Here is a 19,389-nt window from a genome sequence, read left to right as displayed (position 1 = left end):
TAGCATGCGATTCAAGACTCTGAACAACATGTGAGCTTTATCTCCAGACTGATGGAAGCTTCTGAAATTTGGATGTTGTATTCCTATGATCTTGGCCTGATTTGCTAAAGAGTGGAAGTTAAAAAAAATCCATATGAAACAATTTTTCTTTCGAATTTTCCTTGCATTTTTGTTTCTAAACTACAGAACTGCTGGGAAAGTGCTGCTTGGAAGAGATTATTGACAACTTTTGGAGAAGCAGTTCACAGAAACCAAATGAAATTTATTTTCAGCATGTGATGAAAGAAGGACAAACATTTCGTACCCACATTGATGATGTATGCCTGAATGGACGAATCTGACATGTTGAATACTTTTTCAGATTTCTTACTGAATAAAGCAATCAAACTGAAAAGAAACAAAACCCAATAACTTAAAAAAAATTAAAGAATAAAAAGTTCATTATTTGTTGTAAGCACATTATATCACTCCTTTTAGTTTTGAATAGAAACACACTGTGCCTGAAGGACATTAATGCCATGATTTTTCAAGATGACCTGTACTTACAGCCTTTTTCTTTGAATCAGTTCATATGCTACAGCAATTACTATGTATCTTTTGTCTTTCTGAAGCAGAATACTCTCTTTTAATGACACCAGATAGCACAGAGTTCCTCCACTATACTCATTATTCATTCAGGCTAGACTTTATTCCTGTGGGTCTTCCCATTGAAATCACTAGCCAGTGATACAAAGTAGTACTTCCAAGATGCAATTTACTTGTACACTACACTTACAAACTGGCTGTGGAAATGTAAAATGCAAATGAATAATGAGATTTCAAAGGTATAAAGTATAAAAAGCCCAGAAATTGCTCTCTCCTATCTGAAGCACACTCTGAAACCTCGAAAAGGCAAAGTTACTTGAGACTCATTATAGTAAGTCTCACTCTACATTAATCTGCTTCTCACAATCAATTTCTTGATAACACTTCTCTTCCTCTCTGAAATAGCTGTAAACAAGATAACTTCAGAACTGGAAGCAATTTCACCTCATCAATGCAATATTGTCCCTACAGTAAATAAGTTTTGCTGGGAATGTTACTTGGATGGAGCATGACATTAACCAGGTGAGTCTGATTCCACATACCGAAACCCATCCTGGAAACCTGCCTGGGGAACCTGCCACTCAGCCTTCATAGTGTAAGTTACTTACTTGGCCAGGACCTCTCTGTAAAGCTCAGTATGGTCCTCTTGATGAAGGAGCTGCCATGCTTCCACTTTGTCCTATGTTTTGCTCCAGCCTCATTCCAGAGGCTTCACTGTCTCAGCCACATGTATGTGGTTGTTCAATGTGCTTCTTTTAAGGACAACAGCCATTCTGCCTTTGGGCAACTGATGCTAGTTGAAGATGTCCCTGCCCATCGCAGGGGGGAATTGAATTAGATGACCTTTAAAGACCCCTTGCAACCCAAACTATTCTATGATTCTATAATACTTGTGCTCCTAAATTCTGGCAAATTTCCTTTGCTGATTACCAGTGCGTGACGAAAACAACCCAAGCCTTCAAAAACTTTCCATCTTCCTGCTCACTGACTGAACAGGCAATAATATCGTTCTTTAAGAGACACGTACTCTGGGCTTCTGTCACGTGACTTTGGCACAAAACCAGAACACCAACCTTTAATAATTTATAGGCATAATTCAACATTTAACAACTTTTTTACTCCCTAAAATATGGTCTCCATGTTTGCCCTTGTTGAATGATGGCCACATCATTGGTGCTGCGTGAATCCAGGACTGCTGTGTGCACCAAAACTTTTAACCTGTAGTGGATCTGCATGGACAAGTTGTTTCACCAAAAGAGCCATTCCTGAAGCCTGGGGAAGTCCCTGTGCACACAAGAGTGGCTATATGGGCAGATCTGCACCATGGTCTAATCCTCTCCTGGAGTTCTTAGCACAGACTTTTCAGACTTCTTCCCACTGGAATAGGTACATTCCTCATATAATAAGGTGATAGAGACTGTGCTAGAGTAAATATAGGTTTGTAAGCCTCTTCATTTCATGAAGCACTAATAATACTCCTCAGATGCCACCTGATTAAGCGCCATACTATGCTTATGATTTTTATAATTTTGGAGGAGGAATTTTGCTTTAAAATTAATTGCATGACGTGAATTCCAGATCAAAGTTTTCATTTTTGGGAGACTGTGTGTTCAAGGTCAGATTGGACAGGGCTTTGAGCAACCTGATCTAGTGAAAGAGGTCCCTGCCCACAGTTGGGGGAGTGGACTAGATTATCTTTAAAGGTTCCTTCTAATCCAAACCATTCTATGTTTAGTCTCATACGGAATGCAAAAGCAGCAGGGAAAAATATCTGCCGAGAATGACACTATGAAATGTGTCTGTTTGCAGGGGGCTTTCCTTCATGACAGCAAACTATTTTACATGGTCTCCTATCAAATAAAATTTGAGTCAATAGAGCCATGGTGATGTCTGTTGAGAAGCAATATGAAAAGGGAAAATATTTAAATAATTTCATCAATTGTTTGCTAGCTTAGGAGCTTTTTGTTGTTTAATTATTTCAGGTGATGACAGCTAATTAGAAGTGGTATAATTACACTTTTTGCAATTGATGTTGTTTGTGTGTTGATGACATGCTACACGCTGGCTTTTGTCTAAGATGTTTATGTTGTTGTTGAGGAAAGATGTTAATCAGCCAAAACCCTTAACTATTACCTTTGAGTTATACTCAGAACAAAGGTTAAATTCCGCTTCCTTGGAAGCCACAGAAGATATATCATTGCAAAGGAGAGTACTAAATTTAGACACAAAACTAAATAAAAATAGTTTATCAAAAATATGTAGGAACTTTTAACAGATCAATGTCATTATATGAAATTCCTCAGAGGAGTAATTATTCTAAACTAATCATTCTTAATATTTTTTTCTTTTTATAGTCACAGATAACTTTAACAATTTCCTTCCTTTTAGAAAAAAACATAAAGACATTTTTTCTTTCCATTTTATTAATACACTTTAAAAGCCCTTACATTTATCTATCATGTTGAACCTTGTGGAAAAATAAGTGCTTTTTTTTTAAGGGGTATTTTATTGATCAAGATTCTTTATGTTAAGTATATGCTCTCCACATTAAGCCATAAGAGTATAATTGCATTTTCTTCTCTTGGTACAGATTTTTTGAATTCTTTATTAGATTTTCTCCTGCCTTGGCCCAAAACTTTCCATTAATATTTTATTCTTCAAGTCAGTATCTGTTTTGGATAAAAATCTACATGCAAAAACACATAAAAATGCACAAAATAAAAGTCCATCTTATAATGGTTATCTAAGTGTAAAGGTTGGATGTAGTAATACTTTTGTGTTTGGAAGTGTATCTGATCTGTCAATATTCTTATGTACTTGTTGTCTTTATAAAATATACCAAACTGCTAAATGAGCTTATCCAAATCCTTCTTATTGACAGGCTTATATTTTAACTAGTCGTCAGTCCCATTTTCTTTGTTCCTTCCTTCAGTTTTCAGTCATCCTTTGCCTCTTTCAGTGACCAGGTTATCATCAACAGTAAAATTGTGGCAGTCATTTATGTTTATAAGGTCCAGAGAATATTCCATAGCCAAATCAAAGCCAGGTTTATCTTAATCAAGACTTCCTAATCTTTCACTAGTTTTGGAGAATAAACACATAGATATATTTACTCAGGGATTCTCTGTAATCTAGACTCTCTCAGAAAAAAACTTCTATGACAACTACCAGCAAAACAAACCACACAAGTACTCCTAACAACTCATGCTGCAGGAAACAAACTCAATTTGCAATAATATGGGCTTGTGAAGTCTAGGAGCCGGCTGAACTTAATCCTCTGTTTACTTATTCAGTGGGAACTCTGTCAACACCTAGTAAATATTGTACAAGCCTGTCTTGGCAGCGCATCTGCTGTGCTGCCAGGAGGCTGAGTGCCTTGCTGGTAGTAGATGCAGGCCTGTAAAATGACCACACTCAAGCAGTCCCAGTGAAACAGGCCAGGTTCATGGAGCAAGCTGCTGCTCGAGGGAGAGAGTAAGGTGCTAGCACATATGTCACATCACCAGCCCCATTCATCCTGGTCAAAGGATTTTTCTGTTAATGAAGTTTAAATTTCAGGGTGAAACTGCAGCAATGAGAGGAGGCTGCAGCCACATGACTTCCCTGGAGTGGGGTAGCAGTGGGTGGAGACGGTCTCTGCTCCTGTCTTCATGCCCATATCCACACGTGCTTATTTGAATACTGATTGAAATTAATCGTAGAAAATTAAGGTAGGTATGTTGTTAATAACAAGTCTTAAGAATAGTCCAAAATACAGATGCAATGATGAGACACCAGCTTCTACATCAGCATTGTCCCACTGTTCACACTGCCACTGTCAAGACTGCTCTGCCTTGTAGCCACAGCAAGACCTGCTGCTGTCACTTTAAAGAAAGGCAGCTCCACTTTGACAAGTAAATTCTGCTTGACAAGAATATATTTTCATAGATTATCTTTTCAGTGTTATCACAGCGATTCCCTGAAGGAGTAATAGAGTGGCAGGAAAAAATCACCTGAGAAGTTATTTTTTAAAAGGCTAATGCTCCTGAGATGAAAACTGACCAGATGTAAATTCTCCTATGTGCACAGAATTAAACTGCATAAATTAGCAAGTGTCTGCCTTAACTTAGATAAACAAAGTGTTTGTAACTTATTATCTTACAGGAAATTTCACTGAGTTTGGAAGAAATTCCCTTAATGTGTCATGAGACAGGCAAGATAAGACTTCATGTGCTATGCTGCAAATGTTTTTTCATTCAAGAAAACTGTTTCATGTGGGATACAAGCGCAGTCCCATAACAAGAAAGCCTATTCGTATTGATGTTATTTAAACAGCAGTGAGGGAAAACATGTATTTCAACTAAAATGTATGTCAAGGAAAACATATTTTGATGATTAAAGACTAAAATTCAGAGGTGAAATCACACTATAAATCTCCTTTTTAATCCTGTAATGTTTATTAAAAAGATACAGAAAAAATACAGAAAAGTATTAATCAGTAATTGCCTACGCATTAATATTTTCTTTTAGAATAGATTAAGTTCAGAGATTAGGTCTAGAGTTGCACTGAATCAGATTTTAAGGCTCTTCCAATTTGCCTCATTTGAATTTGAATCAGTATTGAACTCTTAACAGCCTGAAAGATAAGGGAGCACTAATCATGAGGTTTGGCTAGCACCCATCCTCTTCTCCCTTATTCTGAAGTAATTACTTTTTTCAGGTTCAAAGCAAGCTGTAAATTAATATTGTAGGGCCATGCCATTTTTGTGGAAAGATTCAGAACTCTTCTTGATTGTACCTAAGAGGATATATAAAAACTGCAGAAAGATGCTATTATTTTGTTATCAGAGGTAATTCTGAGCCCATACTTAGGAATGTAAGATGTTTTAAGAGGGTTGTTTTGCCTGTGTGTGCATTCCAGGTCTTCAACAATTGTTCATTTAAAGCCTATCCATGTCATCCTTTGAAGCTGACAGACATTCTCAGTACACAGTGGCACCTAATAAATAACAAATCTGTTCAGTTATACTGCAGTCTGGGGGAATATTCACATTCCCTCCGGAGCTGACTGTGATGAAAGAAAGGATAGAAGCCACGGTGCCATGGTGATTCCTCACAGAAGTCACTAAGTGTAAGACAAGGTACAGGATCAGGACTATGAATTCTGAAATGTGCTGTTTTACTGAATGCCCCCATCCAATGCCTGGAAACGTTCAGCAGAAGCCTCCGAGTCGTGATGAGAAATTTCTGTGGGGCCAGAATTCCCAGCAGAATTCCCTCAACAGAGCCCTAGATCTACCTGGCTCCCTGCCAGTTCAGTCATGCAAGGCTGTGCCTCCAGCCTCCAGGGTCAATGGGCTCACATGAGCTTACATCAGTGGTGGGCAAGGCTTCTCCAACAAGTGATTTCAACAAAATTTAGGAGATGGATATACAGTTTGCCATCCATTAACTTTGTGCAGCAGATAGGAAGCAGGAATGAATGACTGTATGCTCTAGATCTTGCCGTATCAGTAACAGTGATGCATAGAAAATTGCTCAAGTAGCCAGGCTACATTTCCAGCAGCAGCACCTGCCAATGCCAATGCCATCTGGACAATTTAATCTTGGAATCACTTCATATCTTAGAAAGAGGAGTTCCTCTCTCTTAAATTTCTAACTCATGAGATATTTTTTGCTTTTAACCTAGTTTCAATCTGATGCAAAACAAAGGTAAGTTTTTATACTAACAGCTCCTGTGAACTGGAAACACGCTGCCTTGGCCAGCTCTACTGACCCACTTCAATATGCTGCATGCCTGAAGGATCTGCTTAGGTCAGGGAAGTCAAATCAACACATCCAGTGGGTGTAAATCAGGAATAAAGTGGCACAGAACATACTTTATAGGTCAGAAAACAGAAATATCTTTTATGTCTTACAAATCAACAGAATTTCTTTACATTTATATGAAAGGCTTCATCAGCCGTATTTTTCCAATTTCTGAGAAAGTATGAAGAAGGAAGAGAGATATGTAACTCCAAAAATATGTAAAGTATGGCAGTTTGGAATTCCTCACTGAAATTAGTTATGGGGAGACAATAATCACTGTACCTTCTAACTTGGCTTCATGTCACTACCTTTACTCTTAATCTTTGCAAAGATTAACCATCAGTCAATTTATATATATATAGCTCTGTAAAAGATTTACAGATTTGGGCTGTAGGAATGAGCTCCAGATATTGAGCCAGCAATGTGCCCTTGCGGCCAAGAAGGCCAATGGCATCCTGGGGTGTATCAGAAGGGGGGTGGTTAGTAGGTCGAGAGAGGTTCTCCTTCCCCTGCCCCTTCCTCTGCCTTGGTGAGACCGTACTTGGAATATTGTGTTCAATTCTGGGCCCCTCAGTTCAAGAAGGACAGGGAATTGCTTGAAAGAGTCCAGCACAGAGCCACAGAGATGACTGAGGGAGTGGAGCATCTCCCTTATGAGGAGCGGGCTGAGGGAGCTGGGTCTCTTTAGCTTGGAGAAGAGGAGACTGAGGGGTGACCTCATTCATGTTTATAAATTTGTAAAGGACGAGTGTCAGGAGGAAGGAGCCAAGCTCTTCTCTCTGATGTCCAATGACAGGACAAGGGGCAATGGGTGCAAGCTGGAACATAGGAGGTTCCACGCGAACATGAGGAAAAACTTTTTACTGTGAGGTTGACAGAGCCCTGGACCAGGCTGCCCAGAGAGGTTGTGGAGTCTCCTTCTCTGGACACATTCAAGGCCAACCTGGACGCGTTCCTGTGTGACCTAGTCTAGGTGATCCTGCTCTGGCAGGGGGGTTGGACTGGATGATCTTTCGAGGTCCCTTCCAACTCCTGAGATTCTGTGATTCTGTGATATCCTTGCAAGCTTCCTGTCTTTCTGGTTCTTCCAAGTCAAATCCTGGATTATGTTCTTTTCCCACACCACTGCCCCCTACAAAAATCTTCCAGACATAGTGGAATAATAATTTTTAAAAATTTTAAAAATCATATTTTGTTCCGACTTTTCCAGAACAGGGTCATTTTTTTTTCTAAGACATATCCTGAGTGATTATAACTTTACCTATAAAGTAGGTAAAGAAGTAAACAGTCCAGGGAAAAAGATTGTAAGTTTGTGTGCTGCTGGGTAGCAAGACACAGCAGCTCTGGGCTCTCAAGGGGTGGATTTTTACAAGAAGACTGAACAGCAGTAGCTTAAATGAACTTCTTTGTGAACTGTTGGATACACTTTAAGGAAATTGTCAGTATTTTAATGAAATTAACCTTTTCTTTCCTTTTCTGTTGTGTGACACAGTAACTTTCATGGGAAAAAACACCCATACAATCCCTAGTCAACCTCCCTTATGTTCTGAGAAGAGTTGTTTCCTACCTAATAGTTTAAAATCTCACTATAGCACACCTACTTGTTTAATTAAAAAAAATACTTCTTGAAAACAAGAATTACATTCCCAGCTCTGGTAGTCAGAGCCAAACTGACGCTGTAGCAACTATTCAGGCTCTCTACTTTTAATGCCCTGACAGGGAAATACACCTCTCTTTTTCCTGTCTCTCGTATTAAGATTGGCACAGCTCAATGCTGACTCATCCTGCAGCTTGGCTTTTCCTACAGACACATCCATTGGGCTTCCTGTTTTTCCCTGAGGAGGGGCAAGTGCTGATCAACAGCAATCATTGCCCAGATAGGGCAATATCAAGCACATTCCTCCTGCCTGACCGCAGCAGTCAGTGGGGTGCAGGCATGTGGAGCAGCAGCCAACCCCAGTCCAGAAGAGGGAAGGTAGCCTGACCTGTGGTTTCCAAAACTAGATCCATCCAAAACTTGGACATCTGAGGCCGAGGCAGTTTGCAAGAGAGATTTTTGCTGTGAGTGTTAATAGCATCCACCACATGGGCTCCCATTTCATTTAGGGTCCTTGTGCTTTAGCTACATACAGACAGTAAACACTGCTAACCCATGACAGCCAAATATGCTAAGGGTGGTCACAGCAGCTCTCCCTTACAGGATATATATATAGTGTGTGTTTATGCAGACACACAGCCCTTTGCCCAGGTACTCTGAAAAATGACAATGAGGGATTAATCAGAATTTCTGTCAGATTCTGGAAACTCTTTCCTCGCTACTCAAGCAGTCTGCGAATTCCTCTGTCACAAGGTTCAGTGCCTCCACATTCCTTTTCAAAGTGTCAGGGTGATCTAACAACAGGAAACCTGCTGCTGCAGGTTGCAGAGCAACCAAGGAAAGAAATTCTCTGTATTGTAACAATTTGGTCTTCAGCCAGGCTCAAGTTCATGTTGCTGGGGCTGGGGAATAGCTGAACACAGCTGGGTGATGAGACTGAAATCTGTCCACAGCTTTGAAGTCCCCTCCCTAGACCACTTTTAGGGCTCCCCAAAGGCAACCAGGTGGCTTTAAAACAAACAAACAAGCAAACAAAGCCTCCAGGTTTTATTATACTAGAAAATAAGTCAGCTACCATTTTAAATAGAAAAAAATCAGCTAAGTGAGATGCTAATAAAATTAAACATATAAATAATATTTTTTAATACATAGCTCTCCCTCTTCAATCTTTATTCTCTATTCTGTTCATTATTTTGGGCTTGGTTTAGCTAGTGTTGTGACTTCCTGGCCATAGCAGATTCTGCACAGTCTCCCCTGATCCACAGAAGCTTCCCTCTGGCTCTGTCAGGGGCTGGTCCTCCCTGCTCCTCAACAGCAATTCCCATTTCTGAGCTACAGGTTCCCAGCTTTGTGCCCTGTTCCCTCACTACCTCTCCCTGACATCTCTTTAACCTGCCTGGGCCCTTGGCAGGTTCACTTATCAGGAGCAATTTCTCCTCTCTTGCCTTCTTTCCAGTTGGCTGCAGCTGACCTTGTTTCTATCAGAGCATCAGCATGAAAACATCCGCACCAACAAACCAAATGTCAAATCTGCCTGGCTTAAGACTTCTCAACAGCGTGGACCAAATGGCTTTTTGGTGGTCAGCACTAAAGATAAGATTAGCTAGACCCTGCTGCTCAGCCTTGGAGGAAAAGGCAGATGCGCAGCCAACAGCCCAACTAAAAGCCACTGACCCTGTTAACATCTTCCTCACCTCTCTTGTCTCTTGACGGGCCATGTAGCAAGCCCAGCTCTAGAATAGGCTTGCACAGAGAAAGCAGGCAGCATCACCAGGGCCGTGCCATCACTGCCACGTTTCAGTCAGCTCAGCTGTCTGCTTCATGCCCTGGCAGCCTTCTCCAAGGCTGAGGTCCTGCTCTGGCCCCTCAGAGCCTGAAGCACACAGTGGCCTGCAGCAAGGACAGGCAGCACAAGCCTGGGATGTGGGACTCTGCAGGGCCATGCAGGGCCTGACGGTGCAGGCAGAAAACACAGGGGTGCCGATGCGCACACACAGGGGTGACACACGTCAGCCCTGTTCCCAGCAAACAAGGGCTGATACTTTATCCTGAATCTGACCTGTGTCACCAAAATTTGAGCAAGGCAGCTGCAGACCTGCAGGGGAGGTCATGGATATTGTGGATCTGACTACTGCAATTAAGGCCCATCCCTTAATAATAAAAAATAATGATCAAGACCAGAATAGGCTAAGCTGGAAAACAACATTCTTCTTCAGTCCATGCCCTCTCTTATTGATAATGCAAGCAATGGAACAATAAATATAATAATTAGGAATTAACCTCCTTACCTAATGTCAATTAACAATGAGTAATCTCTGTAGCTGAACATATATGGTTTACAGGTAGTAATCAATGTGTCACAAAGAGTGGCTGTGTCAAATTCAGTCAGTGTCATGAGGTGTAGATGAGTGTAACTGAATATGAACTGAACTGACTGTTCTTCTTAGCTGAGTTTCTAAAATCTGTACACAATATTTCTTGATTTCCTACTAATTCACTTTATTTTTAATTAATTTTGCATTTTCCTTCCCCCCCTCAGGGTTGCTCTTTGCAGTGGTTCTCCATTGTTTGCTGTAGCATGATTTGACAAATGTTTCTTACCAATAACATCAGATCAACAAGCTCTCAATACTTTGCAGTAAAACCGTATTTTATAGAAAGTATGTGCTGTATTTGTAACTTTACCGCTTAAGGAGGGTTTCATAAGATTATGGGCTACACAGTGCAACATTAGCACATTTTTCTTTGTAAAAACTTTACAGTAATTTTAATTAACAACTATTTCTGTGTGTCTCATCACACTCCAAAGACAGAAAGGATTTTATTTTTTTTTTGAGGAGGGGAAAGTACCTTGTGTTTATTTATCTCTGTTTTGCTAGAGATTCTGAATGATTAGTACTTTGAAGACAAAGCTCATACATATATCCAAGGAACTTACATCACTGTTTACAACAAGCTCAATAGAATAACCATCGAGAATAAACAAAAAGGTGGCACAAACACAGTCAAAGCAAATCCATTTGAAAAGTGGATAAATATTCTCGGTATTTGTTCAGCTCTAGTTGTTACCTATACTCAACTTTTCTTTCTCTGGCCAGTGGAGCTGAGCCTCTCCTATCAACAGTGCCTTGTTCACAGTATCTGAAGCAGCTTTTTCAGAGGAAGAATTAGTTTTTCCAGTGTTTTCTTTGATTCTCCCTCTTTTTTCATCTCACTTTTGGTACATCCTATCATTTCTATCTCTCTGGTCTGTCTTTCCTTTCTGTCTGCTCCTCAGTGGACTTGCTGGCAGGCTGACCTGCAGAAAAATCACAGTTAAAGATGGTTCCTTTCTCTTTTTAACAGGATGTAGTCCTTCCAGATCAATTAATTTCACCACAACAAGTTTTGTGCCACAGTCAGGCACACAGTTCTACTTCAGGAAAAAAGGAGAAGTTTTCAAAACTGGCTTTTCAAAGCTCTCTGCTTCACTGACTTGCTGAAAGTCTCTAGGCTTCACAAGGAATCAAATCCTCTGGGTCATTTGTCTCTAATCTTGGTATAAAAACAACCTATAATTTTTATTAATTCCTCAAATAATGAAAAATAAAAGAACAGTCTATTCCTGAGTTTCTAATGTTTACCAGTATGCTGGTTTTACCCAGGACAGAGTAAATTTCTTCACAGTAATGAGGCTATGTTCTGGATTTGTGCTGAAAACAGAGTTGATAATACAAGGATGTTTTCCTGATTGCTGAGCAGTGCTTGCACAGAGTCAAGGCCTTTTCTGCTTCTCACACCACCCCACCAGCGAGCAGGCTGGGGGAGCACAAGAAGTTGGGAGGGAACAGGGCTGGGACAGCTGACCCCAACTGACCCAAGGGATATCCCATACCATGTGACATCATGCTGAGCTTATAAAACTGGGGGAAGAAGAAGGAAGGGCAGGACAAGGAGGGAACTTTCAGAGTGATGGCATTTGTCTTCCCAAGTAACCATCAACGTGTGATGGAGCCCTGCTTTCCTGGAGGTGGCTGAACACCTGCTTGCCCAATGGGAAGGTGCAAATGAAATCCTTGTTTTGCTTTGCTTGTGTGCACAGCTTTTGTTTTACCAATTAAAGTGTCCTCATCTCAACCCATAAGATTGTCACTTTTGCTTTTCCTGTTCTCTCCCCCATCCCACTGGGGGGCAGTGAGCAAACAGCTGCATGGGGCTGAGTTGTCAGCTGGGGTTAAACCCTGACAAACATATTGGAGGGGTTACTTTCTGCTCAAAGGATGGTTGAACGGGGAGGAAATACTTCTCCTGAAGGCACGGATTAAATGTGTCTCACTTCTACTCGGAACTTTAAAACATCTTTTGAATAAAGGACTGTTTACAGAGCTTCTGCGGGTTTTTTGTGTTTGGTTGTTCTATTTTTTTTTCAGTTCATCCACAATTAAGAAGTCAGAATGTTTGTATCCTGTCAGCAAATTGTAAGGAGCCAATGTACATTAGATGCCTGAGGACCTGATTCTGTTACAGGTGCTTACTGGGCTTAGGGGTTAAACTGAAAATGAAAACCTCAGAGAATTGAAGAAATTAAAATGTTGTGAGCATTTGACATTATAAAAATTTTTTATAACACCAAACCCAATTAGATAGTAGAGTAGGTATTCAGGGAAGTTTGTGGGAGTGCTAGGTGGAAGCAGGAAAAACAATTATGCAAGGTCTGAAGACAGACTAAATGATGATGAGATTCCCTATAAGTGATGGTGACACGAGCCAAAGCAGAAGCGATGTCTCTAATTCCCTGTAAGTGACAGGAAGATGTGCAGCTTTGCTGAGCCATTGGCTTCTATAGCAGCACCTGAATTCCCAAAACTTCCATAAAATATATTTAACCAAATAAACACTGACTAAGGATCTAGTTTTCAACAACAGTTTATGTCCAGATTCCAAGTTTTTATGCAATTACCTTATGGCTAAAAAATGCCAGGCTCCTTAACAGGACTACAACAGTATTGTTGTTTTTCTTCTCCAAAATGACATTCTTTTTTAGTTTTCAAAATTAACTGTGCTAAGAAAACTGTCACATGAACTGAAAGCACATGCAGGAAACAGGACTATATGAATTTGGCACTTATATTTTAGGTTCTTATCATCTTGATGCGAGCACTGTGGAAAATATTATGAAATGAAATTACAAAGTAAGAGAATGAAATGTCAGTATTTGCCAACCATTTGAAGTTCAAGGCGCTTACCCTTCCCAGGTGCTTTCTAGAAGCAGCTGGACACAGACATCCACAAACAAAAGCAAACAGAATTATAATTTTGTGAAGAATTTGCAAGGCTTGCTCTGCTTCTCAAGAGCAGATAAAAAAGCTGGGGGAGAGGACAACAAAAAAACCCCAACAATCAGGATTCATTGCTTCCAAGTACTTTCTCATTACATCATGCTGAGACACAACAAGGATGCAACTTGCTACAGATTCCTTTGAATTTTGGGAATCCTTTTTTCCGACTATTTAATTTTCACCAGTGAAACAAGCTGGAAAACCTCTTTAATACAGAAAAATATTCAACCTAGATACCACTACAGAACAGGATATAAGTTATTAATTCCATCTAAATAACTTAACTAAATGAATTATAATCAAGGTTTATGTTCTTTTGGGGTTGTTTTCTTGTTGTTGTTGTTGTTTTGTTTTGTTGGGTTTTTTTTTGTTTTTTAAAACAGCCTCATCTGTGTGCTAAATTATTTATATTACAGTCTGGTCTACAAAACTCAAACTGAAATTGTGGACACATTGCACTGAGGGTTTAATGTCTAGTTTTCTTCTAACTTGAAAACTTGCTTTTATCTTGAAAATAAAGAAAAAAACCTCCTGCAATAAAGCAACAAAAATGATATTAAAAGTCTCTTTTCATTGACTTCAGTGAATCAAATCTTGCTTTACCACTACAATAAGTGAGGGAAAAATTAGGACAACTGTCAAGAGTCTAAGTACTATTTAGTCTAAAATAAAAACTCCTCCTTTTCCGGTTTATTTTAAACTAATACTGTTTTGCTGACAGAAAAGAAATAATGGTTCAGATCCTCTACCTGAAAAAGCAGATGTTTACCTATTGAAAAAAGCATAAAACACTTTGCAGTTGCATGGCATCGTTTACCTGAGCATCTCATGGCACATCACGGTGATTCACAATTTTACTGAAGTAGAAATAGAGGCACACAGAGAGGGAGGTCTGAATTTTGAAAACAGTCTGTAATTAGGAGTGCTTCTGTGTTAGGGTGGTTAGCTTTCAACAAAGTTAATTTCCAGCCTCTGAAAGCTTGAGTTCAACTGGCATAATGTTTGCTGCACTGGACAAGATCTGCTCTTATTAACAAGCCCTGTGTTTGAAGGCCTTTACCTCAGATCTCTGTGTAAGTTCCAGCTGCAGGTATTATCAAATTGTGTCCAGAATTCGAGACTGATGGTTTAGCACTAAATGACATCTTGTAGATTGACAGTAGACTAAAAGTAAAACAAAAAAATATTTCCCCACTTCTAACCTTTAGTTAATTTTTCCTCCCCACTCCATCTTCTTGATGTATTCTCAAACCTCTGCTTTGAAGAATTGTGTTTAGGAGCTAACTATTTTAAGACCTAAAAAAACTAAGGTTGAAGCATTTTATCTCAAGTGTCTGCTTCATATAGAGTAAGTTAGAAAAGAAATAGGAAATAGTAATGCAAAGGGGTGAACATCAAACCACACTGACACGTGAACATCTGTCAGTGACACACACCTCCACGCTGGACTGAACGTTACATTGCAGTGCAGATTTCAGCGACAGGACTGAGACCTCAGCTCCTTATCCTGCATCTCCTACTGTATAAACTGAGGCTGCTAGAGGCAGGGTATAAAACTACAGGCTTATACAGAGAGATTTTGAGGAGCAGCTCTTTCTTTTATTTACTTCTAAAGCTGCCTTAGATAGGGGCTGTGGCAGGCTGGTGGGGCAAGTGCCAGACTGTGCAAGGGCTGGGCAGGAGCAAGTGCAGAAGAATGAGTCGCGGATCTGAAATGTCTGGCTGTCAACCTTCTTAATTGGTTTGCAGTCACTGAAAGAAAAACTGAAAAGAGATTTGGCTAACACGGCTGATGAGCACTTCATTGTTCTCAAAAGTCACACTGCAATCTGTCAGCCCCTACTTTGTCTGCTAAAAAATGACCAAATCTCACTGACTACTTGTTCTTCTCAGGGTGAAGGCTAAGCTGTCAGAGATATGACAGAAGTACTCTTCAGGAATAATTGGTTCATCTAAGTAGTACACTTCTAGCAATAAACTTAATTAAAGTTAAAGTTTTAAAAGTTCAAGCTTCACTTACAGAACTACTTAACCAGTTACTTGCATTATAAATCACTCATCCACTGTCACTTGCATAAAGTTAAAAACAAACCCTGTTGGATTTTGTGCTTGCTTTTTTTGGTTGTTTGGTTTTGGGTTTTTTTTGCCCATCTTATTTCAACAGCAATTTCTCATTTGTTTACCAGATATGGATGAGAGATTATTTTGCTAATGAAACAACATCCATTTGTTTCTGTATTGCTCCATTTAATAATCCTCCCTTTTCCTGTCTAACAATGAGCCCCTTGGCATGTGGGCACTATAGCCCTTTCTGGTGCTACCTTACTTGAGCCAGCCAAAGGAAACCATGCAAGTGATGTTCATCACACAGGAACACAAGGGGCAAAGCAGTCTCTCTCTCTCCCTGCCTGCAGTGAGGAGATTAAAATCCCAGTGAACAGATCTAATTCAGGCTGGGAACATAAGAGGTTTGCCTTTAAACACAGGAGGTACACAACCCTGTCACTCAGCCGTGTATTTTCCAACCTTTTACTGCGATGGGCTATGCCATATTTCTAAGATCAGGCCAAATCTGAAGCCCACAGAAGAAGATGGAAAAATTCCAGTGCCCTTGTACCAGGGCATTGTTTCCGACTGACGCTGACCCTTAAATACAGTTATCACCACAGGGCATCTGCCGGATATTGTGTATTATCCTTGGGCAGAGGGGGAGAGGGGCACCATGCTGTGCTGGCACATCCCCTGTCATTACAGGAACAAGGGACGTCTGACAACTGAAGGAAATCAATGCCAATTTGCTCATAACTGCTTGGCAGTACAGCAATTACTTCACTGATTAAATAATCAGTTAACTAACAGAGGTAAAATTCAAAAGTTAAAGGAAATTTGACAGTGTCGCCATGTAAAATTTCCTTTATTCCATCTTCAAGCTGTTATGTGATCTGGTGAAGTTCTGCTTTGTTCTCTCGGAGCCTGTTGCCATGGAAGTGACTGAAATATCACGTTAAGCATGATAGCCTCTATTTCCTAAACAAATAAGCAGCTTTTCCCTCTGCAAAGGTACTTGTGCTGCTCTCGGATATGCATTGCACTTGCCAAATGCTTTTAAACACTGATCTCAACTCTAAACAATTGGGTCACCTAACAGGAAGGACCAGCTGGAAGGTGCTGCCTTGTGTGTGGGCAGAAGGGGGATGCTCTGGACTTTTGCACTTCACAGTATTTCCAAATCAGAGCAGGTTTACTAGCAAACAGCACAAATCCAAACATGAATAAAAGGGGAAACAATGAGAGCTTCAATTCAGGCAAAGCTGAAAGTCAGACATTCAGGTGGACAACACAGTCCCATGAGCAAAAAGGATAAAACTATGGAAGGCTCCATGTTCAGCTGCCAAACTACTTCTGCCTAGCAGGGAGCAGGACGATCCCTTCTTCTTTCAGAGAGAAGGGCTAATGATGTGCTTTTCAGAAAAGCTCCTTGCATTCAGGAGAGCACAGATACTGCTGCTGTGCTGGCTGCTTGCAAGGACAGAGGAGGGAGAGATGGACACCTTGCTTCCCCACTCTGTGAAACACAAGACAACATGAGGCAAGCCAGCCCTCAGCCTGCAAGGAGGTGAGCCTGAACAGGGCAGTGCAGTGGATTTTTCCCTGCCTGACACATTCAGAGCATGCAAACAGGAGAACTGGGAGTAGTCTGTGACTGTGAAGTCTCCCTCAGAGTCTGTTTTTAAAGACCAAACATAGCAGTGCTCACCTTTTTGGTAGAGGCAGATCCTTTGTTGGAATAAAATCTTAAGTCAGAGAAAAATCCATATTCATGTTGTTTTACACAACACGTGCATTCCTACCAGACAAAGTTTATGGTAACAGAAACATTCCTGACATTTTAAAGCAGCAGCTAAGTTTTCCCATTTATTTATTTATGTATTATTCTCCACAGGAAGAAAACTAGGAAGAGAGGAATTTCATCTTCTTACAAGTTTCTTTAAACTTTCACAGCATTTCATAGCTTTATAGAGAAGCCACCCACTCCTGTGTCCTGTGCAGGTCTTCCAATCTCATTCTAGAATTCCTGCATATAAGGAGGATTTTTTTTCCCCCCATCCCTCCCTTTTCTAATTCAGTTTGAATTTATCTAGATACAAGCAAGTACAGCTCTCTTCATCAGAAGACTTAAGGTTTACCCTTTGGTTATTGATCTTTCCAGCTTTTTGACTAACATTGACTAAATTATTTTACTTAGATCACTAGTAACACACATCATCATTCCTGCCTTATATGCCCATTAGACTTCCTTCTATACAAATTGTGCAAAGGACTGGAGCACAGATTACGTTGCAGTCAATGCTCTGTGATAACACTTTGAGACAGGAGGCCCAATATATTACAGTATCAGAGGAACACCTGAGCTATAATTTTGATCACTATATAATTTTGATCACTATATAATTTTCAGATACAACAACAGCTTCAGGAAAAGCAGCTTTTAGAATGAGAGTTCCATTGCACAGCAGGTGAATCCAGCCCTGGATTTGCAGCAGACACAGACACTGCTGATTAGACAAGATGCAGATATTACTTAATAAGTAACGTGCAATCTTACTGAATCTTTGAAGTGAAACCTTTGGCTACTCCAGATGAAAAAAATGACCCTACTGAAGGAGTCCTTCACCTTTCTGATAAGTTAAGGTGGTAAAAGTAACCAGCTCACGTGTTAGCCAAGAGTTTCATAGCAAACAGAAGATAGTAATTCATTAGGCAAAAACCTATGTCTTTCTTAATTCTTGGACACCAGTTTTATTCAGGAAAGTGTTTCAGATATTACAATTAAGACAACTGACCATTAATCTTTAGCTCATTTATTTGCTGCCAGAAGCATGCTCAGCCCAACAGTCTATGACCACTAAACCGTTTCTGTCCCCTTGAACTTCAGAGTACTAAAAAAGCAATTATAGCAGATATGCATTCAAACTATGTCATAACATGAACAAGCTTTAAATTCCCTGATATATCCAATAAAATTTTTTGTGCTATTTAAGGCAAACAAAAAAAAATCTGACCCAAACTCCATGCTAATTTTTCTCCATTTAGGTATCTATTAATCACTATTAAACCACACATATTGGTAGCAGTAAGCCATTAAGATCTAAATTCTGACCTCAAAACCAACCAGTACACCCACAAAAAATTCTGTGAAAATCTAAATGAATGAAATCTGATGCAACTGCTCCATTTTGTAGTTCACATCCATGAAAGGTCTACAAGCAAGAGCAGACCATCAATTTTCTAATTGTAATACTAGTTAGTTACAAAAAGATAGATGAAATCACAGGTTTTTCCATTCAGAATTCAGCTGCCTGTTTCAAACACTCGGAGGTCTAATCCTGTCACTGTGCCTATGGTAAGATAAACGTGGTATAGCTGCAGGGTTCCTTCCTCCCACTCTTTCAGCTTCCTCAGAGTTTCTGGAGGGCAGTCAAAGCAGTGGCTCCTGCCTTAGTTCACAGACAGCCCCAAAGACTGGTTCTGGGAGAGAAAGCTGAAGACATAGGGGACATTCCAAGACAGCACAGCATCACACAGGTTTGCACACCCTCACTGGCAGTGGCAGGGCCCTTTGTTGCCATCCTTGCTTTTCAGCTGGGGTAGGACTCTGGTGACCTCTGAACTGCAAGAACTCTCACTGTCTATTAAGGAAAAGAGGATGATCTGTATTGCCCTTCCTCTACCACATTTCTTTTTCCTCTTTTTCACTAAAGAGAAGGGTTGAGACCATTGGGGGCCTGGGACATCCCTGTTCAGTTGCAGTCTGGAGATACCAAGTAAGAGAAGAAGGCCACAGCTGGATCTTGGTGCCCTTGAGGCACCTTCTGACATGGACAGGCATGCAGAGACAGAAAACACACTGCCCAAAGTGGATCTGGTCCTGCCTCTCAGGCTATTGGCAGTGTGGTCTTTGACTCTGACAGGGCACATGGCTTCTTGCATGCTTTGGTTTTCCTTTTTGATAGCTATTATAAAAAATCCTTCCCCATTATCACTGTAATGCGTTGAGACATCAGTGTTTGCAGCTATCTGTTTTGCTCTTCTGCCAGGATT

The sequence above is a fragment of the Mesitornis unicolor genome, unplaced genomic scaffold (assembly GCF_000695765.1).
Source record: "Mesitornis unicolor isolate BGI_N332 unplaced genomic scaffold, ASM69576v1 scaffold8704, whole genome shotgun sequence".
In the NCBI taxonomy this organism is placed as follows: Eukaryota; Metazoa; Chordata; class Aves; order Mesitornithiformes; family Mesitornithidae; genus Mesitornis; species Mesitornis unicolor.
This window is presented reverse-complemented; position numbering follows the sequence as displayed.